The sequence below is a fragment of the Dunckerocampus dactyliophorus genome, chromosome 2, assembly GCF_027744805.1.
Source record: "Dunckerocampus dactyliophorus isolate RoL2022-P2 chromosome 2, RoL_Ddac_1.1, whole genome shotgun sequence".
Classification (NCBI taxonomy): Eukaryota; Metazoa; Chordata; class Actinopteri; order Syngnathiformes; family Syngnathidae; genus Dunckerocampus; species Dunckerocampus dactyliophorus.
The window spans coordinates 15,778,271-15,801,651 of NC_072820.1; the positions used below are offsets into that span (position 1 = coordinate 15,778,271).

The 23,381-nt window shown below is 41.0% G+C and overlaps 1 protein-coding gene and 1 long non-coding RNA gene across 11 annotated transcripts in view; one reads left to right on the forward strand and one right to left on the reverse strand.

The window, feature by feature from the left end:
• Positions 1-5,113: 5,113 nt before the first annotated feature.
• On the reverse strand, positions 5,114-7,151 carry LOC129168061 (uncharacterized). Its single transcript, XR_008566213.1, has 4 exons — positions 6,527-7,151; positions 5,463-5,591; positions 5,322-5,369; positions 5,114-5,251 (listed from the first exon to the last, which is right to left on the reverse strand). It is a non-coding gene; the product is annotated as an uncharacterized LOC129168061 (long non-coding RNA).
• tnr (tenascin R (restrictin, janusin)) overlaps positions 6,775-23,381 on the forward strand; it is a 176,767-nt gene continuing 160,160 nt past the window's right edge. For 6 of the 10 annotated variants that reach the window (XM_054752846.1, XM_054752854.1, XM_054752873.1 and 3 more), the window contains exon 1: positions 6,776-7,154. The gene's annotated coding sequence lies outside the window, so the exon portion shown is untranslated. Of the gene's footprint in view, positions 7,155-23,381 lie in introns of all 10 variants that reach the window. The other 4 variants (XM_054752796.1, XM_054752785.1, XM_054752812.1 and 1 more) reach the window with 3 other exon arrangements.

Sequence of the window (23,381 nt, forward strand, 5' to 3'; positions counted from 1 at the left end):
GATTTAATACATTCAGACTCTTGCATTGGTTTATACTAAACGGTGTGTGTACACAATGGAAAAACGTACTGTACTGGCCAAATGTAAGACGACCATGAATATGAGATGACCGACCCTTTTCAAGAGAAAATATTTATAACCAGAGAGGCACTCGGAGAGCGCACACCTCCGCCAAGCGCCATGGTTCCCCGATATTGTGATTCACACCAAAATAATAATCCAAAATTTTTTGGATCAGTCTTTGATATTTTGCAGAACCTGTTGGAAACTTGTAATGTAATGTAATAAGTGTTCAGGCCATTTTTTGTGTAGTTAGATGCACAAATGCCGAAAATGGTCCAATCTCGCAATGCTAAAGAATACTTAAAAAAATTCTTGGATCCAAACAGTGATCACCCCAAAAATGTAATCAGTTTTTCCATATCCCATTTCCGACAATTCCTGAAAATTTCATCCAAATCCTTTCGTAACTTTTCAAGTTATGTTGAACACAAACAAACAAACAGAAAAACACCGCCAAAAACATAACCTCCGCACATCTTTTTCATTTCATTCATCATTTCTTATAATCCTACTTCTTAGATGCTAAGCAGTTTTTTGATGACTCTACTTCATTGATTAGCCATCCATTCATCTTCTTCCTCTTAGCCGAGGTTGAGTCGAGGGGGCAGCAGCCTAAGCAGGCAAGTCCAGACTTACCACTGGATCCCGAGGCGTTCCCACGCCAGTTAAGATATGAGAGACATACTGTAGTCTCTCCAACGTGTCCTGGGTCTTCCCTGAGGCCTCCTACCGGTTGGATGTGTCCTGAACCCCCTCCCCAGGAAGGCGCCCGAGAGGTATCCTGACCAAATGCCTGAGCCACCTCATTTGGCTCCTCTAAATGCGGAGGGACAGTGGTTCTACTCCGAGTTTCTCCCGGATGACAGTGTTTCTCACCTGATCAACTAAGGGGAGCCGAGCCACGTTACAGAGGAAACTCATGTCGGCTGTTTGTACCTGCGATCTTGTCCTTTCGGTCACAGCTCATGACTAAAGGTTCGGGTAGGAATGTAGATCGACCGGTAAATTGATAACCTTGCCTTTTGGCTCAGCTCCCTCTTCACCACAACAAACCAATGCAACCAATCCGCCTGTCGATGTCGATGTTCCATCCTTCCCTCACTCCTGAACAAGAACCCAAGGTATTTAAACTCCTCCACTTGGGGCAGGATTTCATCCTTGACCCGGATATGGCACTCCACCCTTTTCCGGGCAAGAACCATGGACTCAGACTTGGAAGTGCTGATTTTAATCCTCGTCGCTTCCACACGGATGCAAACCGATCCAGTGAGAGTTGAAGGTCAAGGTCCGATGAAGCCAGCAGGACCACATCATCTGCAAAAAGCAGAGACCCAAACCTGTAGCCACCAAACTGTAACCCCTCATTGCCCTGGCTGTACATACAAATTCTGTCCATGAAAGTAATGAACTAAATTGGTGGCAAAGGGCAGCCCTGGCGGAGTGCAACTCTCAGTGGAAACAAGTCCGACTTATTGCCGGCAATGCGAACTAAGCACTGACACCGGTCATACAAGGATCTAATCAGGTGGTCCGGTACCCTATACTCCCGAAGTACTTCCCACAGGATTCCTCGAGAAACACGGTCAAATTACTTCTCCAAGTTCACCAAACACATGGACTGGTTGGGCAAATTCCCTGCACCCTTGAGGACCCCGCTGAGTGTAGAGTTGGTTCACATTTCAACGACCAGGACGAAAACCACACTGCTCCTCAGTCGCCTCGACGGTGGGCTCTGTCTCAATGTCCGCTGCCTTCCTTGGAACATGGTTGAAGCTCTCCCGGTCTGACCGGCATCCTCCCCCAGCATCAGAGCCAACTCACTACACCACCATGTGGTTATGTTAAAAATATGTTAAAAATGAAAAATTATGTTAAAAATAACTTCTAGCATTGACAGTACTCAAATCAAAACAAATGCAAATATATGAAAAAATACACAATTGATATGACATGAAATATAGAAGAGAAAATGGTTGAATAATCACTGCAACAAATGTGCTGATCAAGCAACTTCAACCTCCTCAGGCAGATGTAACTCGTCATTCAGTCAGCAGTTTGGAAGTGCCCGCAGGACGTAATCACTCTAACATTTTCACCCTCGTGTACTGGAAAATTGTTAAGTAAGGGAACAACAGCAACAGTAGCAGTTGCTTTTACAGTTTGGACACTGTGGACTGTACACTTTTGGGCCACCTCTGTGCATTTTTAAATATTGCTTTTGGTTAACCATGCCTCTCCAGTTTGAGTCAATTCCATGGTTTTCGAGTTGTGACAGAGTTGCAGTGTGAAGGGAAAAGCCATATTGATTGGAGATTGGAAGGCTTTATCCCCTGTCAGCAGCCCTGATTCTCCTGAGGCACACACATACACACACACATACACACACACACACACACACCCTCATATGAGGGGCAACACTAAAGAACATTTCATTTTGCCCTTGTCTGTGTTCTATGATAAATCAAGGTCCTCATGCCATACATACTTTTTCCAGGAAGACTTTGTTGTGGCAATGAAATGATGCATGTGCAAAGGTTCCTAGAACTGAAGAATTGTATTATCATTAATATTATTATTCAGTCGCCGTATTGATGTGTGCTGACTTTCTATTCTCAATAGCCATTTTGCAACAGCAAAGCAAAAGCACGCTCACTGAGCCAACCAAAGCTTGGCAAGTCTTTGATAAGAAACCTATTACAGGCCTTATTTAGTCGAGCATCGCATCTTGGTAAATATAAACAGTGATGCCTGCAGCGTGACTGTGACAGACACAACAGACCCGTTAAGCCTTGTTTGACAACGTAGTATGGAGACAATTGGGAGCAATTAAGGGCACAGCGATAACAGATGATGTGATTGAAATCATTGCTCACCATCACACTTTCATGAAATGGTCCGTCTCACTGTAATAGACGGTGCTGCAATGAATGGCTGCACGTTATGGGATATTGAAAATGCATTAATTTCCGCATGACTGGTTATTTGTAGAGGTAAACAAAACAGAACGTGTGCAAGTATCCAATAGCTTGTAGGTAATGATGTTTTATATAATATGTACAGTATACTAAGAATGGCCATAACTGTCGAACAATGCATCTTCGAGCAAAGGTGCTGTCTGTCATGGTTGGGTACTGCGATAGGGACGCAAGCGTTCAAACGCACTATATGCCGCCCGCTTGCTGCCTAGCCATGACTGCTAATTGTTGATAACTTCTCTGAGACTGCGTGTATGTGTATGTGAGCGCACACTACGGACATGTGCCCGTGCACGAGCTGTGAGTGAGTGACAGCCATTAATTCCACTGCCCTTTTTTGGGGAAAATGACAATTCTCATTCAGTTTAACTCGTAATTGTGAGGAATATAGGCACAATGAGTGGTGAAGTTCATGGCTGGTGAGGGACTGACTCCTTTGGGTTTCTTTAAAATGTTACCAAATGTAACCTAAAAAAGAGAAGAGACTTATTTACTTTGGTTAAAAAATGTTTTCAGATTCTTTTCACGTACTTCTTAGTACCATTTATTTATTTTTATATTAACTGAAAAACATTTATGTTCTTACATTTTATCTGTACAGTATATGAAGTGCATGCACCCTCCTTCTCCAGGAAAAGATCAGGGGCCTCACGTATAAAGACTTGCGTGAATTTCCTACTGAAACATGGCGTACGATTAAAACTGAGTAAACAGCGTACGTACATAAAAATCCTGATGTATGAAACCGTGCGTAAGCATGAATCCAAGCACATTTCCTTTGTACATCCCAGTCAACGTGGAACTGAGTGCACATGTAGGAGTACCAGACTCCTCCCTCCGCACGCCTACAGTATATTTAAATATGCAAATTGGTATAAATATGCCCAGCACGTGAGATTCGGCTGTCTTTTGAATCTTTTGAAACTTTAAAATGATCTATCAAAGGTACACTTATTATAGATCTTTATTGTTATAATAAATAATAATCAAAGATTAAAACTTAGATAAAAACTTCTATCTATACTTGTGATTATGAGTTAAACATGGATGCAATTAATCATCGCGATTAAAATATTTTAATCAATTGACAGGCCTAATTTTAACACATCTAAATATATACACACTGAAACCACTATTGGTAACATATGCTAGACGGTGGTGGTGCGCTTATCTTTTTTGGGTCAAAGTGTTGTTATTTGGAGCCAAGGAGGGATAGCGTCTTTAAGGCAACATGAAGTGCACCAATTGGCTGCAGCCAGCAGAGGCACTACTGAATAATTGCTGTCTGAAGAACCAAATAAATTCAGATAAGGAAAGTTGAGGTACAGCCATGCGATGTCAACTCCACTACTTTTCTCAATACAACACTGTCATGGAAACAGGAGTTCAGAATGTGACTTCAGAACACTCAAAAATGCATTATCTGCACAGATACAGTTCTAATTGATTCAGTAGTAAGTTTTCATTGCTTACAGTGATTAATTATATTGTAACTGGTGAGTAAGCTCAGCTCCAGCTGTAACCGCTTCAGACTTCACTATATTACAGGATCACTACGCCAGCGCCAGCAATGCCGACTCGTAAGAGGCCAAAAACGTATCGCTTCCACACGGAATGGAAGGAGAACTTTTTTCACTGGATCATGTCAGACATGGCATGTCTGACTCTATTCAGTGTGAAGGTAATGGAAGCTAATGTCATGTCTCATCAATGTAACATTACTGCCGCCTAGTAACCAGAATACTACATACAACTTGACTTCCAATATTTGCGGAATAATAATTGTCCATAGTGAACCCTACAAACCGGCAATCATTAATTAAAACATTAACATAAAAACAACAAAACAGTGAGGGAGCGATGTTTGAATCACGATGTAGAGGGGGACGACTGTACATAATTTCCAGAATGTAGCCTTTCCTGTTTTTCCCTCATTTTAAATCAAGCATCTTCTCTACCGGTTTCAGAGCAACATGTACAGGGCGGGTCACAAGTTTCTATACATAGGAAAAATAATCATTCATGCTGGACAACCGATTTATTGATATAATGTGGTCTATATGATTGCCATTGTATTGAAAACAAATATTAATAAGCGTGTTCCACTGTTGATGAACTTACATTCTCACAGTTGAGTTGTGGTTGCTCATGCTAAGAAAAACACTGCCTCAAGCAGACAATTGCAAGTCAGGCGCTCAGCCCCCATGGAAGAGCTGTAACAGAATCAAGAGACTGTCAGAAGGGCTGGTCTAGTGACTGAGCTGTAGTACAGTGGTCACCAACCTTTTTGAGCCCAACATCCCTGGTCTTGGCCGTGAACCTGCACAAGATCTAAAGCCACATTTCAGAAAAAGAACATCACACCAACAGTAAAATATGATTGTGGTAGTGTGATGGTCTGGGGCTGCTTTGCTGCTTCAAGACCTGGGAGACTTGCTGTGATAAATGGAACCATGTGCGTCCATCTCTGTTTGTGACCTCAAGCTGAAACCAACATGGGTTCTGCAGCAGGACAATGATCCAAAACACACCAGCAAGTGCACCTTTGAATGGCTGAAGAAAAACAAAATTAAGACTGTGTAGTGGCCTAGGCAAAGTCCTGACCTGATTCCTATTGAGATGCTGTGGCATGACCTTAAAAAGGCAGTTCATACAGAAAACTCTCCAATGTGGCTGAATTACAACAATTCTGCAAAGATGAGTGGGCCAAAAATAAATGTCTCGGGGTCATAATAGATGATAATATGAACTGGAAATCTCACATTAAGCATAAAGTGGCAAGAAATACCTCAATACAGAATAAAGCAAAATTTGTTCTGGACCAAAAATCACTCCATAGACTCTATTGTTCTGTAATATTACTACAGTATACAGTATCTAACTTACTGTGCAAAGATATGGGGAAATAACTATAAAAGTACACTTCACTCACTAACTGTGCTACAAAAAAGGTCAGTTAGGGTAATCCATAATGCTGTAGGTAGAGAATATACAAACCCTTCATTCCTAAAATCACAATTTTCAGAATTTGCTGATCTGATAAACTTTCAAACACCTAAAATTATGCATAAAGCAAACAATAACCTGCTACCCAAAAACATAAAACAATTCTTCTCAAGGAAGGAGAAGTATGATCTTAAAAATGCAAAAAAAATAAGAAATCAGGAAGGGAGCAAACACTTTTTCACACCACTGCATATATATTTTGGTGATTTTAACAAATAATTTTTCCACATATTGATTCCATTTCAACTTTATTTTCTGGTTGACAGATTTAAAAGTTAATGTACTATATATGTCATAAAAAAGGATTTCATAAACATATTGGAATTTTGCAATCAAAATTACAGTGAGACTGTAAAAGTAAAAGATTGCCTTCAGCACATTTGTTATGTTCACTTGCAGCATAGTGAATTCCAACACATCTCACTAGCAGTAAATATTACACAGTTAGTATCGAACAATACAATGCAAAGACATTTGCAAACCTTCAGAGTTGGAGTTACGTAAAGCTCTTGTTGGGTCAGTTAAGGTTGTAGAGATGCGGTGACAACAGCTGCAAGGTGATTTTTTCAAGGGGCCCCTGCTCCACTCCTTCATGTGAACATTTTAGACCCTGAGCATCATGGAGGGAGCCACTAGAGGCTGCACTGGCTGTGCCACCCATGTGGTAAATCAATGAAGAGAGAGGGAGAAAGTAGCAGAGAAATCAATGGAGAAATGAGAAAACAAGATGGTGAGATGGCAGTGGGAGAGAGCGACAGCGTGAAGAGGTAGTCTGAGTGAGCAGCTGACAGCCTGAGAAAGAGAGAGGGAGAGAGCGAGAGAGAGAAGTGGGTGGGGGTCGTCTCAGCTCACCATAGAGAGCGAGAGCGAGTGGAGCATCACTCTGTGTTTATCCTCACATTCCCCACTGCAACTGAGCCACTGAGAGGGAGCGCGCATTTGACTGAGCCCAGTGGAAGCGGCAAGGACCAGCATCACCGCCGGGACATCCATGCATCGAGCTCCACGGGAAGGACGTCCGTAAACCAGCCACGGTCAGATCCAGAGAAAGAGAGAGCAAGCAGACGGCTGCCAGAAATCGGAGGCTTTCTGCAAGTCACAACATAGCTGGTGAGTGAAGTTGTGGATGTGTGTCTGAAGTTGCTCCCTTCTGTTGTCTCAGGAGAAACAATAGTTGTGAACAAATCGTTTTAATTGTGCAATCGTTTAAGCTGACTCAGCAGACACTTAATTAGGCACACTTTTTAAATGTCTTCCAATACAAGACGATAATGCTCCGTTTGGTGTGTTTTATGCATGCGTGTTTCATTGTGGTTGTAGTTTATGAGAGCTAGAACAATGCATCATACAATGCAAGAGGTGCTTTTAATATTTTGACCCTAACCAAAATGTTAGAAACACCTCTTAGTGCAATGCATGGCGTTTATTTATGTGGTCATAGTTTGCAGCGGTGCAATGCATCATACTGGGAGCTGTTTCTAATATTTGAGTTAGGGTAAAAACATTAGAAACACCACTGCAATGACTAATGCATCATACTTTGAGCCTCATATATTAGAAACAGAGGTGGTTCTAACATTTTGGTAAAAATATTTAAAACAGCCTAATATTTTGGTTAGGGTCAAAATGATATTATGATGCATTGCGTGAACCGTTTTTACTATTTTGGTTAGGGTGCATTGTTTTGATCTTAGCCAAAATATAAAATGTCTCAGTATGATGCATTGCACTGCTGAAAATACAGCCACAATAACAAACACATTTTAACACCGACGTGATAATTAGAGATTGTTGTAAAATATAGTGTACCTGATATTGTGACTGGTGAGCATTAACGCACAACTTTTGGTATTTCATCCTCTTTTTGGAAATAAGCAAATCAAATATTGTAATAAAAATTAAAAATACAAATAATTGTCTTGCTTTCACACAGGTCGGCAACCGAAGGCGCACGTGCCACTATTCGCTCGCGGTTGTTTAACTAATGACATGCAAGCTTTAGTAGCACAAAAAAGGCCTCAATCATTGCAGCGACAGCTGTCTCGCTCTTCTACCGCTTCTACATAGCTGCCATTTTTTGTCTTTCTCAGATGTGTGGGAATAAGAAATTAAATCCTTATTTTCTTGTCGACATCTTGCACACACTTTCATTATGCCCGTTAAAAGCTAACGTGAGGTCAGCTCAATACTGTGCGTTCAAATAACACAGTAGAACTCTGTGGAACAGGCAGACAATATATTCAAGGAAATAATATTCAAGGATTTACTTAGTTTAATTTTAATTTCGTTTCCCAGCTCCTAGCAATTTTACACTTCAACAATAATTTATTATGGTTTTACTGCTGATGAACCAGTTCAGTGGAAGGTTGATAATATTAGCTTCAAGTTAATGTAAATATGTTTGCACTATATTGTTATGTAGCCTTACAAAGTACACCTGAAAGACAAGAGGTGAATAAATGTATTGCAGCTGATGTGAAACTGATGAGGGGTAGGATTAAATAAGCCTTGATTCTTCCTCCTCCTTTTTGGACATGCAAAATTGTGAATTGTACTATGTGATGTGCTCCAGTGTGACTCGTATGCATGTTCAGGATGAATTAAACCATTACCATTACCATCACCAAACTCTATTTTATTAGTATAAATTATATAAAATGGCATTTAAGAATTTTGCTATGCACCTTGCTAACACTTGTCTTTCCTGTACCTTCAGCACTGTTTTACAGATATGATGAAATGCTTAGCAAGAGAAGTCTGGTGCACCTTCACTCCTGCCGAGTTACAAATGTTCAAACTCATTAAGAAATACTTTCAATCTCCATCTACGCTTGTGCCATATCTTCTGCTAATCGTTGAATGAACATCCCGCGTTGAGCCCAATTTGTAAACGCCCTGCCGGGCTTGATATGTCTCACCATCCATCTGCACGCGGCTCTTACCAGAACCTATCCACCCGGCCCCTTGCGTTACACTCCGCACTGGCCTGTGAAGGTTATAGCCATCTATGGTGTTGCTTTAATTTGTCAAAGCCGAGTGAGGCACACGTTGTCCATGGTCACAACAGGGGAGAGCAGGTAGGGGGATGCAGCTGAAAGTGGTGCTGATGTGGAAAGCAAGGGAGTGAGAGACTGACAGGAAAATGGCACAAGCTGTGAAAATGAGAAAGACAAGCTGCGAGGAAAAAACACCGGTTCAGTTTCTTTTGTAAAGAACATTGAGGAGTGAATTTCTGTTGGTATTCATTTCCTTCCTGTTTATATTGTACTGTCAGTAGGCTATCAATGCATTATACTGTGCTCCCATGTGACTCTAGTGTCATCGAGCCAAGATGCGGAACCTGGGCAATTTCTGTCTCCATCCTTCTTTTTCTTTCCAGCACTCTACCACACTTAACGCTCTGTCTGTCCTTGACACTCAATTTGATAGTCTTAACTGCTGGTTATTATATGTGTATCTCATTTAGTGGAGCATTTATTCATATTACATTCAATTTGATGGTCAAATTGGTAAAGGTAGTAAGTTAGCTCGCAGACATCAGTAACTCTTAACAGATTTGCTTTTTCTTTGGCTTTTTTGTAATTCCATCACTGAGGCGTACCAGTGAGAGAAAGGAGAAAATGTGTGACGATGACCATAGAACTGAAATGAAACTTATTGAGGAAATCAGTATATTACTAAATATACCGGACTAATTTTCTTTATTTATTATTTCATTTAATTTGTGTTTTTGAATACTATTTTCAGTTGTCCCTTGCTACTGTGCAGCTTCACTCTTTCAAAGAACATATTAATAAATCATGCTGTTTTGTGGTTGAATATGTCCTATTATTATTCATAAAATAATATGCATATTGAAGCAAATTTTACCTATGTTTTGCCTAAATTATGGATTCAATCACAAAAAGGGCGAAATGAACTAAAATACAAATATAAGGCATTCAGATGACAGGTTGAAATATCCTGATGATGATATGTAGTTTTCTACACAGGGCACGAGGTATCAGTAAAGTTACTGCAATGTTTGGTGAGACACACATATGCCAGATTTGATCTTTGGAACAACAGGATTTTATTGCAGGTTTGAATGATCTGACAACAGACACAATAATCCCTAATAAAAATCCCTAACAAAAACACAAGCTACTGTTGCTGCAGTGACCCGTGGCAAGCTAAAACTCAACTCAAATCAACCCACGACATCACTTTGTGTCTGCCCGCCACTCAGCTCACCTCACCTATAGCATCAAGAATGAGTCTTATTTTTGTTTTAAATGGCGTATTTACTCTTATTATGTTTACTATATTGGGAAATACGAGTGCAAAGTTGACTATAGGGGTGTTAGTTCATGTCTAGAAGGCTCTAATAATGTTAAATATCCATATTTAGGAGGTTGTGAACGTCTTTTCTATGCTCTAACTGCGAAAAAAAATTTATAAATAAGGAAGTCGTACTTCGCAGAAATGTACTTATTAACAGCGATAAACGAGGGGTTACTGTACATAATGCTCAGAATAATGTTGTCTGGATGAGTTGTTCTATAGTGGAGGTCTGCATGGATGTAGTTCAACTTTCTAAATCAACAGCATCTCTGCTGACTACATGGTTTTGCATGAAAAAAATCAACAATCACAAGCCAGTCATTTTTAACGATCAACTAATTAATTATCATGCCCATTCGTACTGTAGACCTGGCTGCTCAGTACAATATGGCCGAGGCGAGCTTAATGTACATTGTAGCGTCAGCAGTCTGAATGTAAAGAGAACCACCTCCCAGGCACACAGACTGCTCTTCCTCTGCATGTTCACCTCAAGGTTCTAGCGGTTTGTTGCTGGGCAGGTTATTATTGCAAATCAGTCTTGTAAGAGCCTCTGCAAAGTGCTTAAATCAGGTATGGAAAAATATTGTCATAAATTGCAGATGAGGCAGCCGGCGTTTTCTAACCTTTGCACACATTGATGCTGCTTGTGTGTTAATTTCTTTGACTGTTTCACATCTACAGTATTTTATCACCAATGTGAGTCAAGGCTGTCCTAGTCTTGCTTGGTGATTAATAATTAACATAATTCCAGGGCACTTGTGCTTTCCTTTTTGCATTTGTGTTAATTGCTTACTTGCCATTAGCTAGACAGTTAAAACATGGACCTATCCGGCTTTCATTAGTGGCTACATCATCAGATGGCAATAAGATTTATACAGAAACTGAGCTAAGAAGGAGGAAAAGCATCGTCTGCGCCCTTAGCCGTAATTCCATCCATTCATCCATTTTCTGTACCGCTTGTCCTCACTCTGGTCAGCCGTAACTCAAACAGTAAATTTACAGATTCTCTCTGTGGTCATTACACAGTGTTGCAGTTTTTAAAACAAGCTATTTGAAATATATCCTGACAATTACTACAGTGTGTTAATGAAGAGGCTTGATATTTTCTTCTGGGTCATATAGTTGCAATGACCAGGTGTCTAAATATTTTTTGTCTGAGCATATTTACCTGTCTTTTTTTTTTTTTTAAACAAAACAGATTACGCAGGCACATGCAGAGACTTTCGAAGCGATTTAATTACTCTAAAACGTATAATACAGTACTTGATGTGCCATGTGGAAGTCAGTTCAATATTTCATTTAATATTTGCTCATATAAGTTTTGTTCTAATTTGCTGTATGTTGATTTAATGCCAAAGTACGCCAGTCTTTGATGCTATTTTCTATGGCAGCTACATTGTATTTTGTTAGCGGAGCAAGGATGATTATGATTATCTCATCACGGCACTTTCGTGTCTGAATGTCCGAGGTCTTAGACAGTACATGTGTGTACTGTATATGTCTCTTTTTGCTAGTCAAAATAATAAAGGAAGTCAAGCAATTATATACTGACAAAGGCAGCGGCTTTGCAGTATGTGTGGTCTGGGGGATATCTTGTTTGGCTGAGTGCTGTAAATTTGACAAATGGAAACCGTATATCACCACTGAATCACAGAAGCGAGGAAGGCAGTGTGGGTTGTTGTGTGCTTTGCTTCATTGTGTGCGAACATCTAGTGAGGAGAAGAAAGCCTGAGAGGATCTTAAAATGTGAACTAACCATTTGAAGAAAGAAATATGTGCACAATAGCAGACTTTGACAGTCAAGACTTTCTGTGCCTTCTGTAGCTCAGAGGCAAATGGCCCATGTTGGACCATTCTGTTGAAATATAAAAATGATCATTTCATGGCGCATGGTGCAGATAAATCAGTCTTCAGTTGTGCTTGTCATGAATAAATCCAAAACAAATACACCATTAGCATTACATGAAATCTTCTATTATAAAATCAATTACCGCAAATGAATTTGAATTTGCTTGTTTAAATAAAAGAAGAAAGGCAGAAGAGCAAAGTAAGCTGCTTCACCTAATAAACCTCTTTAACTTCAAATACACAAGAAACCTGTAAAAGAAGAAACTCCTGTCATACCTGTCATAACTGAAAAACGATATTAAGGTGTTAACTTTACTACTCTGTGATGTAGGTTCGTAAAGAATTCCATATTTACAGAAACATCATATTCTTTGGTTTAAAATGATTCATCACCTTGCTGAAGCCCATTTAGTCATCAAAGTAGTCTGACTTAAGTGTGCCCTCTGCGGCTTGCAAATGGAAATCACCTTTGTGCTTTCTCTTCAAGATTTAATGACTACACATTGTTTCAGATCATGATTGATGAGTATTCCTTGTGCTCCTTTCTTGTTTTAAGTATTCATCAGGGCAACATGTTTCCCCATTTCCATTTCTAGGATGAACCAGGATGTGGTGCTGCACATCTTTCTGCTGCCAGCATGTCTTTTTTCTTTCTTTTTTTTATTACAAGCACCCGCCTCATGAATCTGTGTTTTGCTTGAGGTGTTTTATTTTTAGCCGACCATCTTCCAGCCCTCCCCAGCGTTTAGGGAATGTGGGCAAACCGCGTTAATGGTCCTCATTAAGGCAAGTCGCTCGAATCCAAACTGGAGATCCTCCACTTTTAAGTGCTGCATAACATTTTGGCGTTGCTGCTTCTCCCTCCTCGTGTTCTCCCGCTGACTGTCCACGCATCCCTCAACAGTTTGTGTCCTCCCTCATCCCGCTTTCTATTTTCCTCTTCCACCTGAGTAACTGGGCCGGGAAATAGCCTGTAAAGGTCTTCCATATCTTTCAACCTATCCTTCAGATGTGTGCATTTTCAAGATATTCACTGCACAGCATAAATCCCCCGGTGCTACGATGTGCTTGTGTTTGAAATGTGTGTATGTGTGTGTGTGCGCTTGTGCACTTCCAATAAGGAAAGCTTCCAGATGACCTACGACTCTCATGCTTTTTCCCCGCCTACTGTGAAGTAGAAAGCGGAAAGTTCAGGTGGGAAGCGTCCTCTAGGTCACCTGTGAAGGATGTTCAGAGACTCAAACATACGGGCCCAAGAGACACCTTGAGCTGGCGAGTAAATACGCTTTGATTCTGTTTATACAATAACTGCACTGCTGTGAGCAGCACACGCTGTTTGATACCTGTCTGTATTGGGATTATGTGAAGCTTTTCGGTCCAAGTTGTCCTGTAGTCATTATGGAGTATAAGACAACAAAATATCAGGAGGATGTCGACTAAGGTGAGTCATGTCTGTCAAAATAATCAGATATTATGTTGGGTTGTCATCAAAGCTCACTTCTGGTCACGTGACGGCGACGAGGCGGCATGCGTGGTGAAGCTGGCGGGACCCCTCTGGGGGACAGCAGGGGCGTCATGAGAGGTGGAGCCGGTGGCACCCCTCTGGGGGTTGGCCGGGATGGCATGTGTGTCGGAGCCGTTGGGACCCTTCCTGGGGATGGCTGGGATGGCAGGCCCTGGCGAAGCGGGCGGGACCGTCGAAGGGCTGGATTTGGGCAGCTGCAGGACATGCACCACTGACGCAGGTTTGACGCAGGGCAGGAGAGCAGAGGAAGAAAGCGACTCGGCCTGACGTGGAGCAGATGCTTCCACAGCGGATGGCACCATCCCTCCCTCCACAGGCGGGATGGAATGTTCATGCTCCAACGCACAGCAGGGAGTACTAGCCCCCTGCTGTCGGGGGCCGTCAGAAATTGCACGATGGGCCGGCGCTCAGCAATAGCGTGAGGAGGGAGTTGCACCTCGGCTTGGTGTGGCGAGGAGGAAGGAGGTGACTTCACCGTATGGGGCTGTGAAGCCCTTGCTGGAGCTGGCGGAGATGGCCGGTCTCATGCAGTCGAGTTGGTGTGTCCACGGTGGGCCCTGGGTACACCCACGCCATGGGAATTAGTATGCCGTTTGGCCCCCACACCATGTCCTCCAGCTGTTCCGGAGAGAACATCATACTCTCCTCTTCCATCGCCTTAAAGAACTGCCAGGTCCAAAAGTCGCTCTCCCACGAGGTCGTCTTCGTCTGGTCAGAGCATTCTGTTACGTTTCGGCTTTGTGGTGATGTAACAATGTCCCCAAGAATGCAGAGACCAGGACCAAGTGCAAGTAAAATGTATATTTAATAATAATAACTAGAAAAGCACTTGGAGAGCGCAGACCTCCTCCAAGCACCGTAGTTTCTCCCATATTGTGATTTACACCATAAATATTACTACATTTATTTTATCTACATATTGAGATTGCTAGTGTTAGCATGCTAGAAATGCTAACATGCTAAGTCTTCTGTCCGGGACCCCAACTTCACTGCCAGGTGCGGGAGTTTATGTTTAGATCAATCTCATTGGAAACGTTCGGAACTGGAACAATACAAGCAATCACCAGCATGTAGTCATCGTTTCCGTTCTTCAGGGGTTGTCGGCGGTGGCTCTTGTGGGGGGCCATGAACTGTGCTCTTGAACTGAGAGGAACAGGTGGTTGCGATGCTTGGCTTTGACTCCCTTCCCGGAGTTGGTTGTTTATGTGAATGCTCATAGAAACAAGGGTAGTGAGGCTGTCATCTCTGGCTACTAACTCATCCTTGAGGGTCTTGGTTAGCCCAATGATACCGGCCGGAGGGCTTCCTCATTCCATACCGATTCTGCTGCTAATGTCCAGAAGTATATGGAATAGTTGGCAACGCTTCGGGGGGCCTTGGGGAAGGGCTAGTAGTCGGCTTGCAGCCGGACCCAAGCAGTCAGGATGGTAGAACATGGCTTTTATCTTTTGTGAAAATTCAGCAGGACAAAAACAAGGCCTCTGCCCATGCCAGTGCTCGACCCTCAACACAGAACTGCCTCGCCCAGGGACGCAGGAGGCATCGCCCCCCACCCACCCGACAGAGGCCCGGGTGGCAGAGATGTAACACCCAGCACCTGACCCCAAGGAGCACACTGCCAGGTGGCCCAGTTTCCAAAGGGAAGAGATCATGCTCTGCTTCCCAATGTCACAGAACGTGTTGGAATTCATGTTTCCCCTCAATGAACCTCAGCACCCATGCAGCCCCAGATCGTGACCACCACCATGCTTGACTGTAGGCAGGACACAATTACCTTGAGACTCACTTGTGTTGCCAACTATTAAGACAATAATGACTGTGTGTTGACTCATTATCAGTGGACAGTAAATCTGTACTACTAGACAAGCTGTACACTGACTACTGTGAAGTATAGCTTCTTTTATTTAGTATTGTCCCTTCAGACTGCTGGCAACAGGTCCAGGGTGTACCCCACCTCTTGCCCAAAGTCATCTGAAATAGGTTTCATCTTAGGATGTCCCTTCAGACAGATATTCTGTAATAAAAATGGTTGGCTGATTGGCTGTCTACCAGTGCAGGGTGTACCACGCATCTCGCCAGCAGACCCCCACGACTCCAGTGAGGACAAGTAGCATAGAAAATGGATGGATGAAAGAGTATACTGCAGGCTGTCTCCTCCTCACCTAATTAACCTCTCAAAGTGTCAACTAAGAAAAGTCAGAAAGCGTGTGTGTTTTTTAAAACTGAATTTGCACATGTGGAAAAATTTCTGGTCACACTGTAGTGTTATAGCACTCAAGAGTAGTCTTGGTGTCAAGACTGGTCTTAAGTCAAATCTTCTGGGGTTTTGGTCTTGTCCAGGGGACTCTGGATTTATTCTCAAAAGTGTAGCAATCACTCGTTTATCGCGGTTAATTGGTTCCAGACCCTGCTGTGACAAGTGAATGTCTGCGAAGTAGGATTCCATATTTATAAATCAAATATTTTTGTAGTTAGAGCACTCTAGACGTGAACTAACACCGTTATAGTCACCTTCAATAATCAGACGATAATCATAATCAGAGGAAATTTAAGACATAAATAAGACTCATGCTCGTGTGTTGCTATAAATGTGTTCCCTAGGGTAGCAGAGTGAGTGGCGGACAGGAAGTGATGTCGGGGGTTCAGCAGTTCAGCTTGTGTGGGTTTATTAGGGATAATTGAGCCTGTTGTGAGATCATTCGAACCTGCAATAAAAGCCTGTCGTTCCAGCGATCAAGTCGGGTCCTTGAGTGTCTCACCAAACAATACAGTAACATTACTGACGCTCAGTGACCAGTGTAGAATACTACATATCGTCTTTGAATGCGTCTTTTGAATGCTTCGTATTTGTATTTTCGTTCATTTAGGCATTTTTATGCTTGAAAATGCTTAATTTAGGCAAAACATATGTAACATTTGCTTAAATATGGATATGTTGCCTCCATACATTGCCTTGGCCTTGGTCTTGACTGTCTCTTAGGTCTTCAAAGTCTTGGTCTTGCCTTGGTGTATGTGGTTTGTATGTTACTTAGTAGTACATACTTCCAGCTAGGAGAACATTTAGGTTTGGGTGCGGTTACCTTTTGGCCAATTGTACCAGTGGTGAGTATATTTAACAAAAAGACAATAGCCTTGTTAAAGCTGTTAACACCTCTGAATCAGATCAGAGTCCACACCAACCAATCAAACAAGCACTTTCCCACACAAGGTAATTGCACCTGCCATTTGCCTGCGTGGTCCTTCCATCTGTCTGCCAATTACCAAAATGCCGTCATTACCTTTTTACATGTCTATTGCTCACGCATATGCCATATTAGATTTTTCGCACATATGCATGCAGCAATTATAACTGCTCCAATTGTCCCATTTGCATACTTTCATAGAAAATGCCTTTTCCTGATGAGATTTTTTTTCCCACTTAATATGCATAACATAGCTGTTGTCTGCTGGTTTGCAAGATATACCTAATAATTGGCTCTATTGAGCTTTTAATATTCCACATGGATACGACACACAAGTTATTATTGCCGGTGTTAGTGCATTACAGTGAAACAAGCTGACCTCAATTCATTTCCTCTTGCCACATGCCACCGCTGCCCTGTCATTGTTAGTCAACAGGACAGCCCTAAGGGGGTCAACACTGTCCACCTCCCACATGACCTTGAAAGTGACCAACTTAAAATTGGGTTGCATGTTAGCACTTGATTGCATTAATTTTCTTCTGAAAATGTAAATAAAAATTGTGTTTTTTATTTTTCTAGGCATATTTGAAAGGAGGAAAGATAATTGAAATACTAATAATAATTATTCAGTGTTATAATGTACAGGAGACATTTGTATACCATGGAGATCATTTGTTAATGCAGCCACCCTTAGACATTACAATATTACTGCATTATAATGTTGCCAGCTCTTTTACTGTATTCATACCCTAGTAGTGTGACTGTTACATTGTCATTGACTTACTATTGTCCATAATCTTTAGGAAGATAGAAAAGCTATTTTTTGTGTCATCAAGCATACATGATGTCGCCATCTATCTTGTTTGGTATGCGAAGAGACATTTTCAAGTCCGATTGTTGGGAAAGTTAGTATTCTGCATGGATAATTTTCCAATGTTTCCAGTCTTTCAATTTTAATAGTTATGTGTTAATGTACAGCACAGTGTATGCTTGAAGTCCATTAGGCGAACAGTCCATTCTTTCTTCTGACTTTTATTGAAGACAATAGCAGGAAAAACAACACTGTCAAGGCAAAGACCGCTAGTTTAGTCTGCAGCTTCCTAATTAAGCCCTAGTCACGAGTGTGATCGAGTTTGCTACTTATTATTCTGTTAATGGTGTGTATTGCTTTGCATATTAATTTACAGCTCAAATACTGTATTATTGTTCATTTTTTCCCCTTCAAGTACTGAATTGAATCAAGCATTGGATCCCCAGCCAAGCTTCCCACTGTGCCACAACAGAGCAAGTTGAGCGCTTTGTGAAATGAATGAAATGTGCAATAAAACTGTGGTGTGGTGAAACTGTATTTGCTGTGCAACTGCTCTGAGTTGCTGCCCACAGTTTGATTTCTTGTCTGTGCGTTAAACTAAAGCTGTAGGGTCAAACGGTTCAAAAATAGATAAACAAAACAGACACACAAGTTTTTCTGTGATACACATTCAGCAGTCATGCACCATTACCCACTATCTGCCTGTTTGGGGTCACATGTATTAGTATTTATGACCCAGAGAAACAACATTTCACCAATTTTAGCACATGACCCAACAATTTTTTATGTATTCCCGCATACCTATGAACAATTAAAGACTTCTGCTTTTAATTATGCTGATGGCACAACGCACTATAGAAGGCGAATGACTTACTAACAGCTACGAGGTCACACGGCAGTAAGTACTGCTGCCGCTGATTACATTTACCCAATAATTAAGCAGACATCATTGATTCCCTACAGAGAAATGGGGGAATGCGTGTGTATGTGGAAAAGAGAGACCCACTCTTCCTGTTGCCCCTGCAGCGGTGGGCCAGTCAGATATGGGTAATTTGGGAAATGAGCAGAAGTCGATTCCACTTAAATCGACAGTGGTGGTCGGACTCATTGATGTTTCATGCATTGTTGACTTCCATCATTTTCTTCCTCTACGCAAGTTGACACGGTGATGGAAGAAATAGGGATCGTAGTAGATGATCTTTATGTTGGTGAGTGTAAAGACTGTACAATCACATGCATAATATTAGGGATGGGAGATATATCGATATTTTAAAAATATCTCTATTTCGTTTAAGCATGATATCAAAAACAAGCACATTGTTCATATCGATATAGACTAGATTTGATGCAGAGGTCTCATGTTTCAAGAGTGGCAGCTAGTTACAGCAGCTCTGTATTTTGCGCAGTGTTTTTAGTATTTAAAAGTGCTTTATTTATACTTTCTTATTGTTTTTGTGCCATACCGACCCCTTGAGCAAGTGTGCAGCTATGGATGTTCATCTTTTTACGTTTGTAGCTTGCCTCTTGCTTGTTGCGGGAGACGCCTTCATTCACGGCTCCATTGTTTTCACTTGGGAGCAGCTATTAGCTTTGAGCCACACACCCCTTTGCTACGCCGAGCAACTGGAGATCCCAGCAGAGATTTCTAAATTTATTTCAAAAAGAGAATGGACTATTTTATTTCAGCGGCTATGTTTTTTTTTTTAGATTTTTCTCAATATTTTACATTTTAATAAAACAACTTTGCATTGCAATATCGGGATATACATTGTATATCGATATCCAACCTAAATATATTGGGATATGAGTTTTAGTCCATATGGCCCAGCCCTACGTGATACATTTCAAGTATGTGTGTGAAGGGAGTCTTTGATTAGCTGCAATGAACATTTTTGAATTCAGTAAATACACATACATCACCGGGTGAATATCTGCTTGCACATGTTTACTTTGTATCTGGCCCCATAAATACAGTGCAACCTCTAAGGTCACCCCTTAGGACGTTTGGGCCGGTTGTGAGCTCTAATTTTTTGGTATTTAAAGAAAACATTTTCCTCATGGATAGTAATGAAAATAGAAACATTCTAAGCCAGAATCAAGCTCTTTGCATTATAAACACAATTTACTGCAAGGACATGGTTTTGAGCTATAGTAGATTCTAGGGTTGTACATCTCTTTGTGATAGACACTTCGATACGTATCTTGATACACGGATTTTGATACAATTCAATAACGATATATTTTAAAAACAAAATGATTTGATGTAGTGTATGAACAATATGATACGATTAACATTAGTTGACGTAGATATTAATCTTACATTATAAAATAAGGAAGCCGACTCTATAGAAGTGGCATTCTTACAGTATTTTCAAATGTGTGAAAGACCACATCTAAAGAAGTTACAAAGCATGAAAGGCAAGCAGCAGCTCTACAAAAAAGGGTACCATACTCATTTCTGTTGGTCTCGCTAGTCAAGATTTGTTGCGCTATCAATGCTCTGCATAGCTGACATTATTAGAGCCCTCTAGACATGAAATAACACCCTAAATGTTACTTTTACACTCCTATTATTCTTTGTTTATGTCACATTGCTCAGGCTATGGTATTATTGCAGGGACAAAACAGACGGAGCTAACTAGTTAGCCTCTCCAATTGACTTATTCTTAACTTAACAAAGCGTTTCAAATAGAGTGGGGAAGGAGGACAAAGAAGACATAAACTTACCACTTCCAGACCGAATGAGAGGATAACCTTTTTTTCTACTTGATCTCAGCCATAGCATGTCAGCTTGGCTGTTTTTTGCACCTTAACATCTTATTGCAAACTGTATCCCTGCGATTGACCGGTGGCCAGTCTAGGATGTACCTCGCCTATTGCCCAAAAAGTCAGCTGGGATAGGCTCCAGCATACTCGCGACCCTAGTGATGATAAGCGTTATAGAAGATGGATAGATGCAAGATGTATCACCTTCAGATAGAACAGTACACTAGGTCCCCAACTTACGAACACCCGACTAGCGAACATTTGCGGATACGAACACAAGCCGACTGGTCGAAATTTTATTTTATTTTGCCTTGTAGTCGCTCATCAGTATTTATACTGCTACTGTTCATGCTTGACCAGTAGAGGGCACTGTGACACTGCTAATGGGACCAACAGCGGAAGAGTTAGATGCTGGGGAGATAAAGCTAAAGGGAAAGCTAAATTGTACAACCCGGACAGAGCGTGTGATTAAAGTTTATGAAGAGCTAATAGGCCTGCTTAATTCTACACCACCCACAGAACACTACCTCTTTTAGAAGAGTCTAACGACAACGACGATTTGTCCTTTTTTTCAATAACTCCTCCTCCAACTCCACCACAACAACGTATGCTCGGCAACTCCTCTTCAAAGGTAAATAACATTTATCATTACGTATTATTATATCACTATTATTATTGTTTTTTTCATTAATTATCCTCGTTTAATATTACTACTGCATCCAAACTCATATTTACATACATACACATATACTGTATATGTATACATGTACATGTAGTACCTATATCATTGGTAATATGACCTTTTCCCCTACTCAAGAACAATTCGACATAAGAACGGTCGTCTGGAACCAATTGTGTTCGTAAGTTGGGGACCTAGTGTATATGCCTTATATGCCTTGACACCGTGTGTATAGCAGTAAGAACCGAGCATTGAAGCTGTCAAATAAAACCAGAAATTGTATGTATATCATGCTGGAACTGGTCTACTTGCATCTAGATTTTCTTTAAAAATGCAGAGTGACAGTTTGCTCTGTTGTGGAGAACCCAATAGGAAGTGATGTATTTTGAATACAACCTACTGCGGTTTGCAGCAGAAGGATTAAGTGTACTGTGCTGTCCTTGCAACTGTTCATTGGTTGATGGATTTTTGAGTACTCTGTCAGGGTATTATGTTTCTTGCTTGAGAGTTTGGACGACACAATGAAGTATTCCAATTCTTTCTGTCGGTCTGTTAGCCTTTCACACATTCTGCAGCTTTTGTCGCTTTTATAACCTTTTGCAGTCCCTTCAGGGTTTTTTTTCATTCTGCAGGCCAAATACTGGCAAAGGACTAATTATGCTTGGACACAGATCAGAAACAAGTCATTGAACAATCTGTCTCTGACTGGCTTGCTACAGTTTGGACATAATGGAAAGTTGAAATTTGCTTTGATGTGTTTGCAATTACAATCAAATGTTTGTTTTAGGATGTGAATATTTACAAGTACCTTGTGTTATACTTGTGTTGACAGGCTTCAATGTCTTCTTTACATACCGTAGATTCACATAAGGAGCTTTTCCTAGAAACCATAAACAGGTCCACAGCAGGTCCTACTTCTACTGAAATTACCGGTACAGTCATTTTGTGTTATTTTAATTCAAGAAAAGTACTTAGATTTGGAAATGTAAGAAAATAAGCTAGGCTTTGGTTTTGTGAGTAAAAGGACAGAAAACACATTTTTTAACATTGATTTCAGGAGCTCTACAGTTGTGTCTACACAAAGTGATGACCGAAAGTACTTTGACTTCTGGTGTATGGGAATTTGCTGAGCAAGTTACATTGAGGAACATCAAGTTTACACTTGAACAATTCAACGTGTTTGAAAAGAAGTAGAAAGAAGCAGAACTTATTTATTCCTACCCCTTCTCCATGTCTCAGCAATTACTGATCACTGCTTATGTTTAACATGTACTTTGTAAATTATCTTCATACTAAAAGTTGTTAAAATTGAAGGAAAATTAAGCATTATTGAAGGTTTCAGATGTAGCACCCTTACTGCCACTCATACTGTAGTTCGTAGTAAATCAATGAGAATGACGGGTGCTTGGGTTTGTTTAAATACAGGCGGATACCGCAAAGGTGCACCTAATAAGTGGATGATACCAGTTTGACTTACAGTGTAACAGGATCACTCAGCGACCCCGAGGTAAAGTTTCAACCATGGTGATCCTGTATTGAAACACATCAACTGGGCAAAACTGAGCACTGAAACGTCACTTCCAAAAATTGAGAGCATTGAAACTTCAACAGCATTTTTTCCGCTGTGTCACTGTCCCGCCAGTTGGTTAGCACTAGCCTCCGCTAGCTGGCTAGCTACTGAGCTTCGGTTGATATGTTTCCCGGAGCGTCTGCTCCAGTCATCAAACAGTTCACCAAATGAAATTTCCAACCTCGAAACTAACTTCTCACACTGGTATTTTCTAACCAAGTCACTAATCAAGGCTGTTTTTTTCATTGTCTGTCTTTTCGTTCCTTCCTCGTCCTCGTACTATTCCTTCACCTTCCTTGCCGTCCCCTTCTCCCTCCCTCCACACACTCCCTCCGACCCACCAATTAGGGCTGACAATCACAGAGTGATAACAGGAGAACCAATAAAAGTCTCCAGGACCAATTAATATCACTAACACCATATAAACGTTACACATTGGTATTATTCTTTACAGCAAATAATTTATAAGAAACTTTTTCCTATACAAATATGGAGTTTCACACCAAACAAACGGAAATAAAATATATTTATATTACCTAATATGATGTAAATAACGTTGACTTTGGATGATTCAAATAACACCTTTAAGATGATTATGGATTAACCACCAAGTTACTCAAGTAACACTGTATT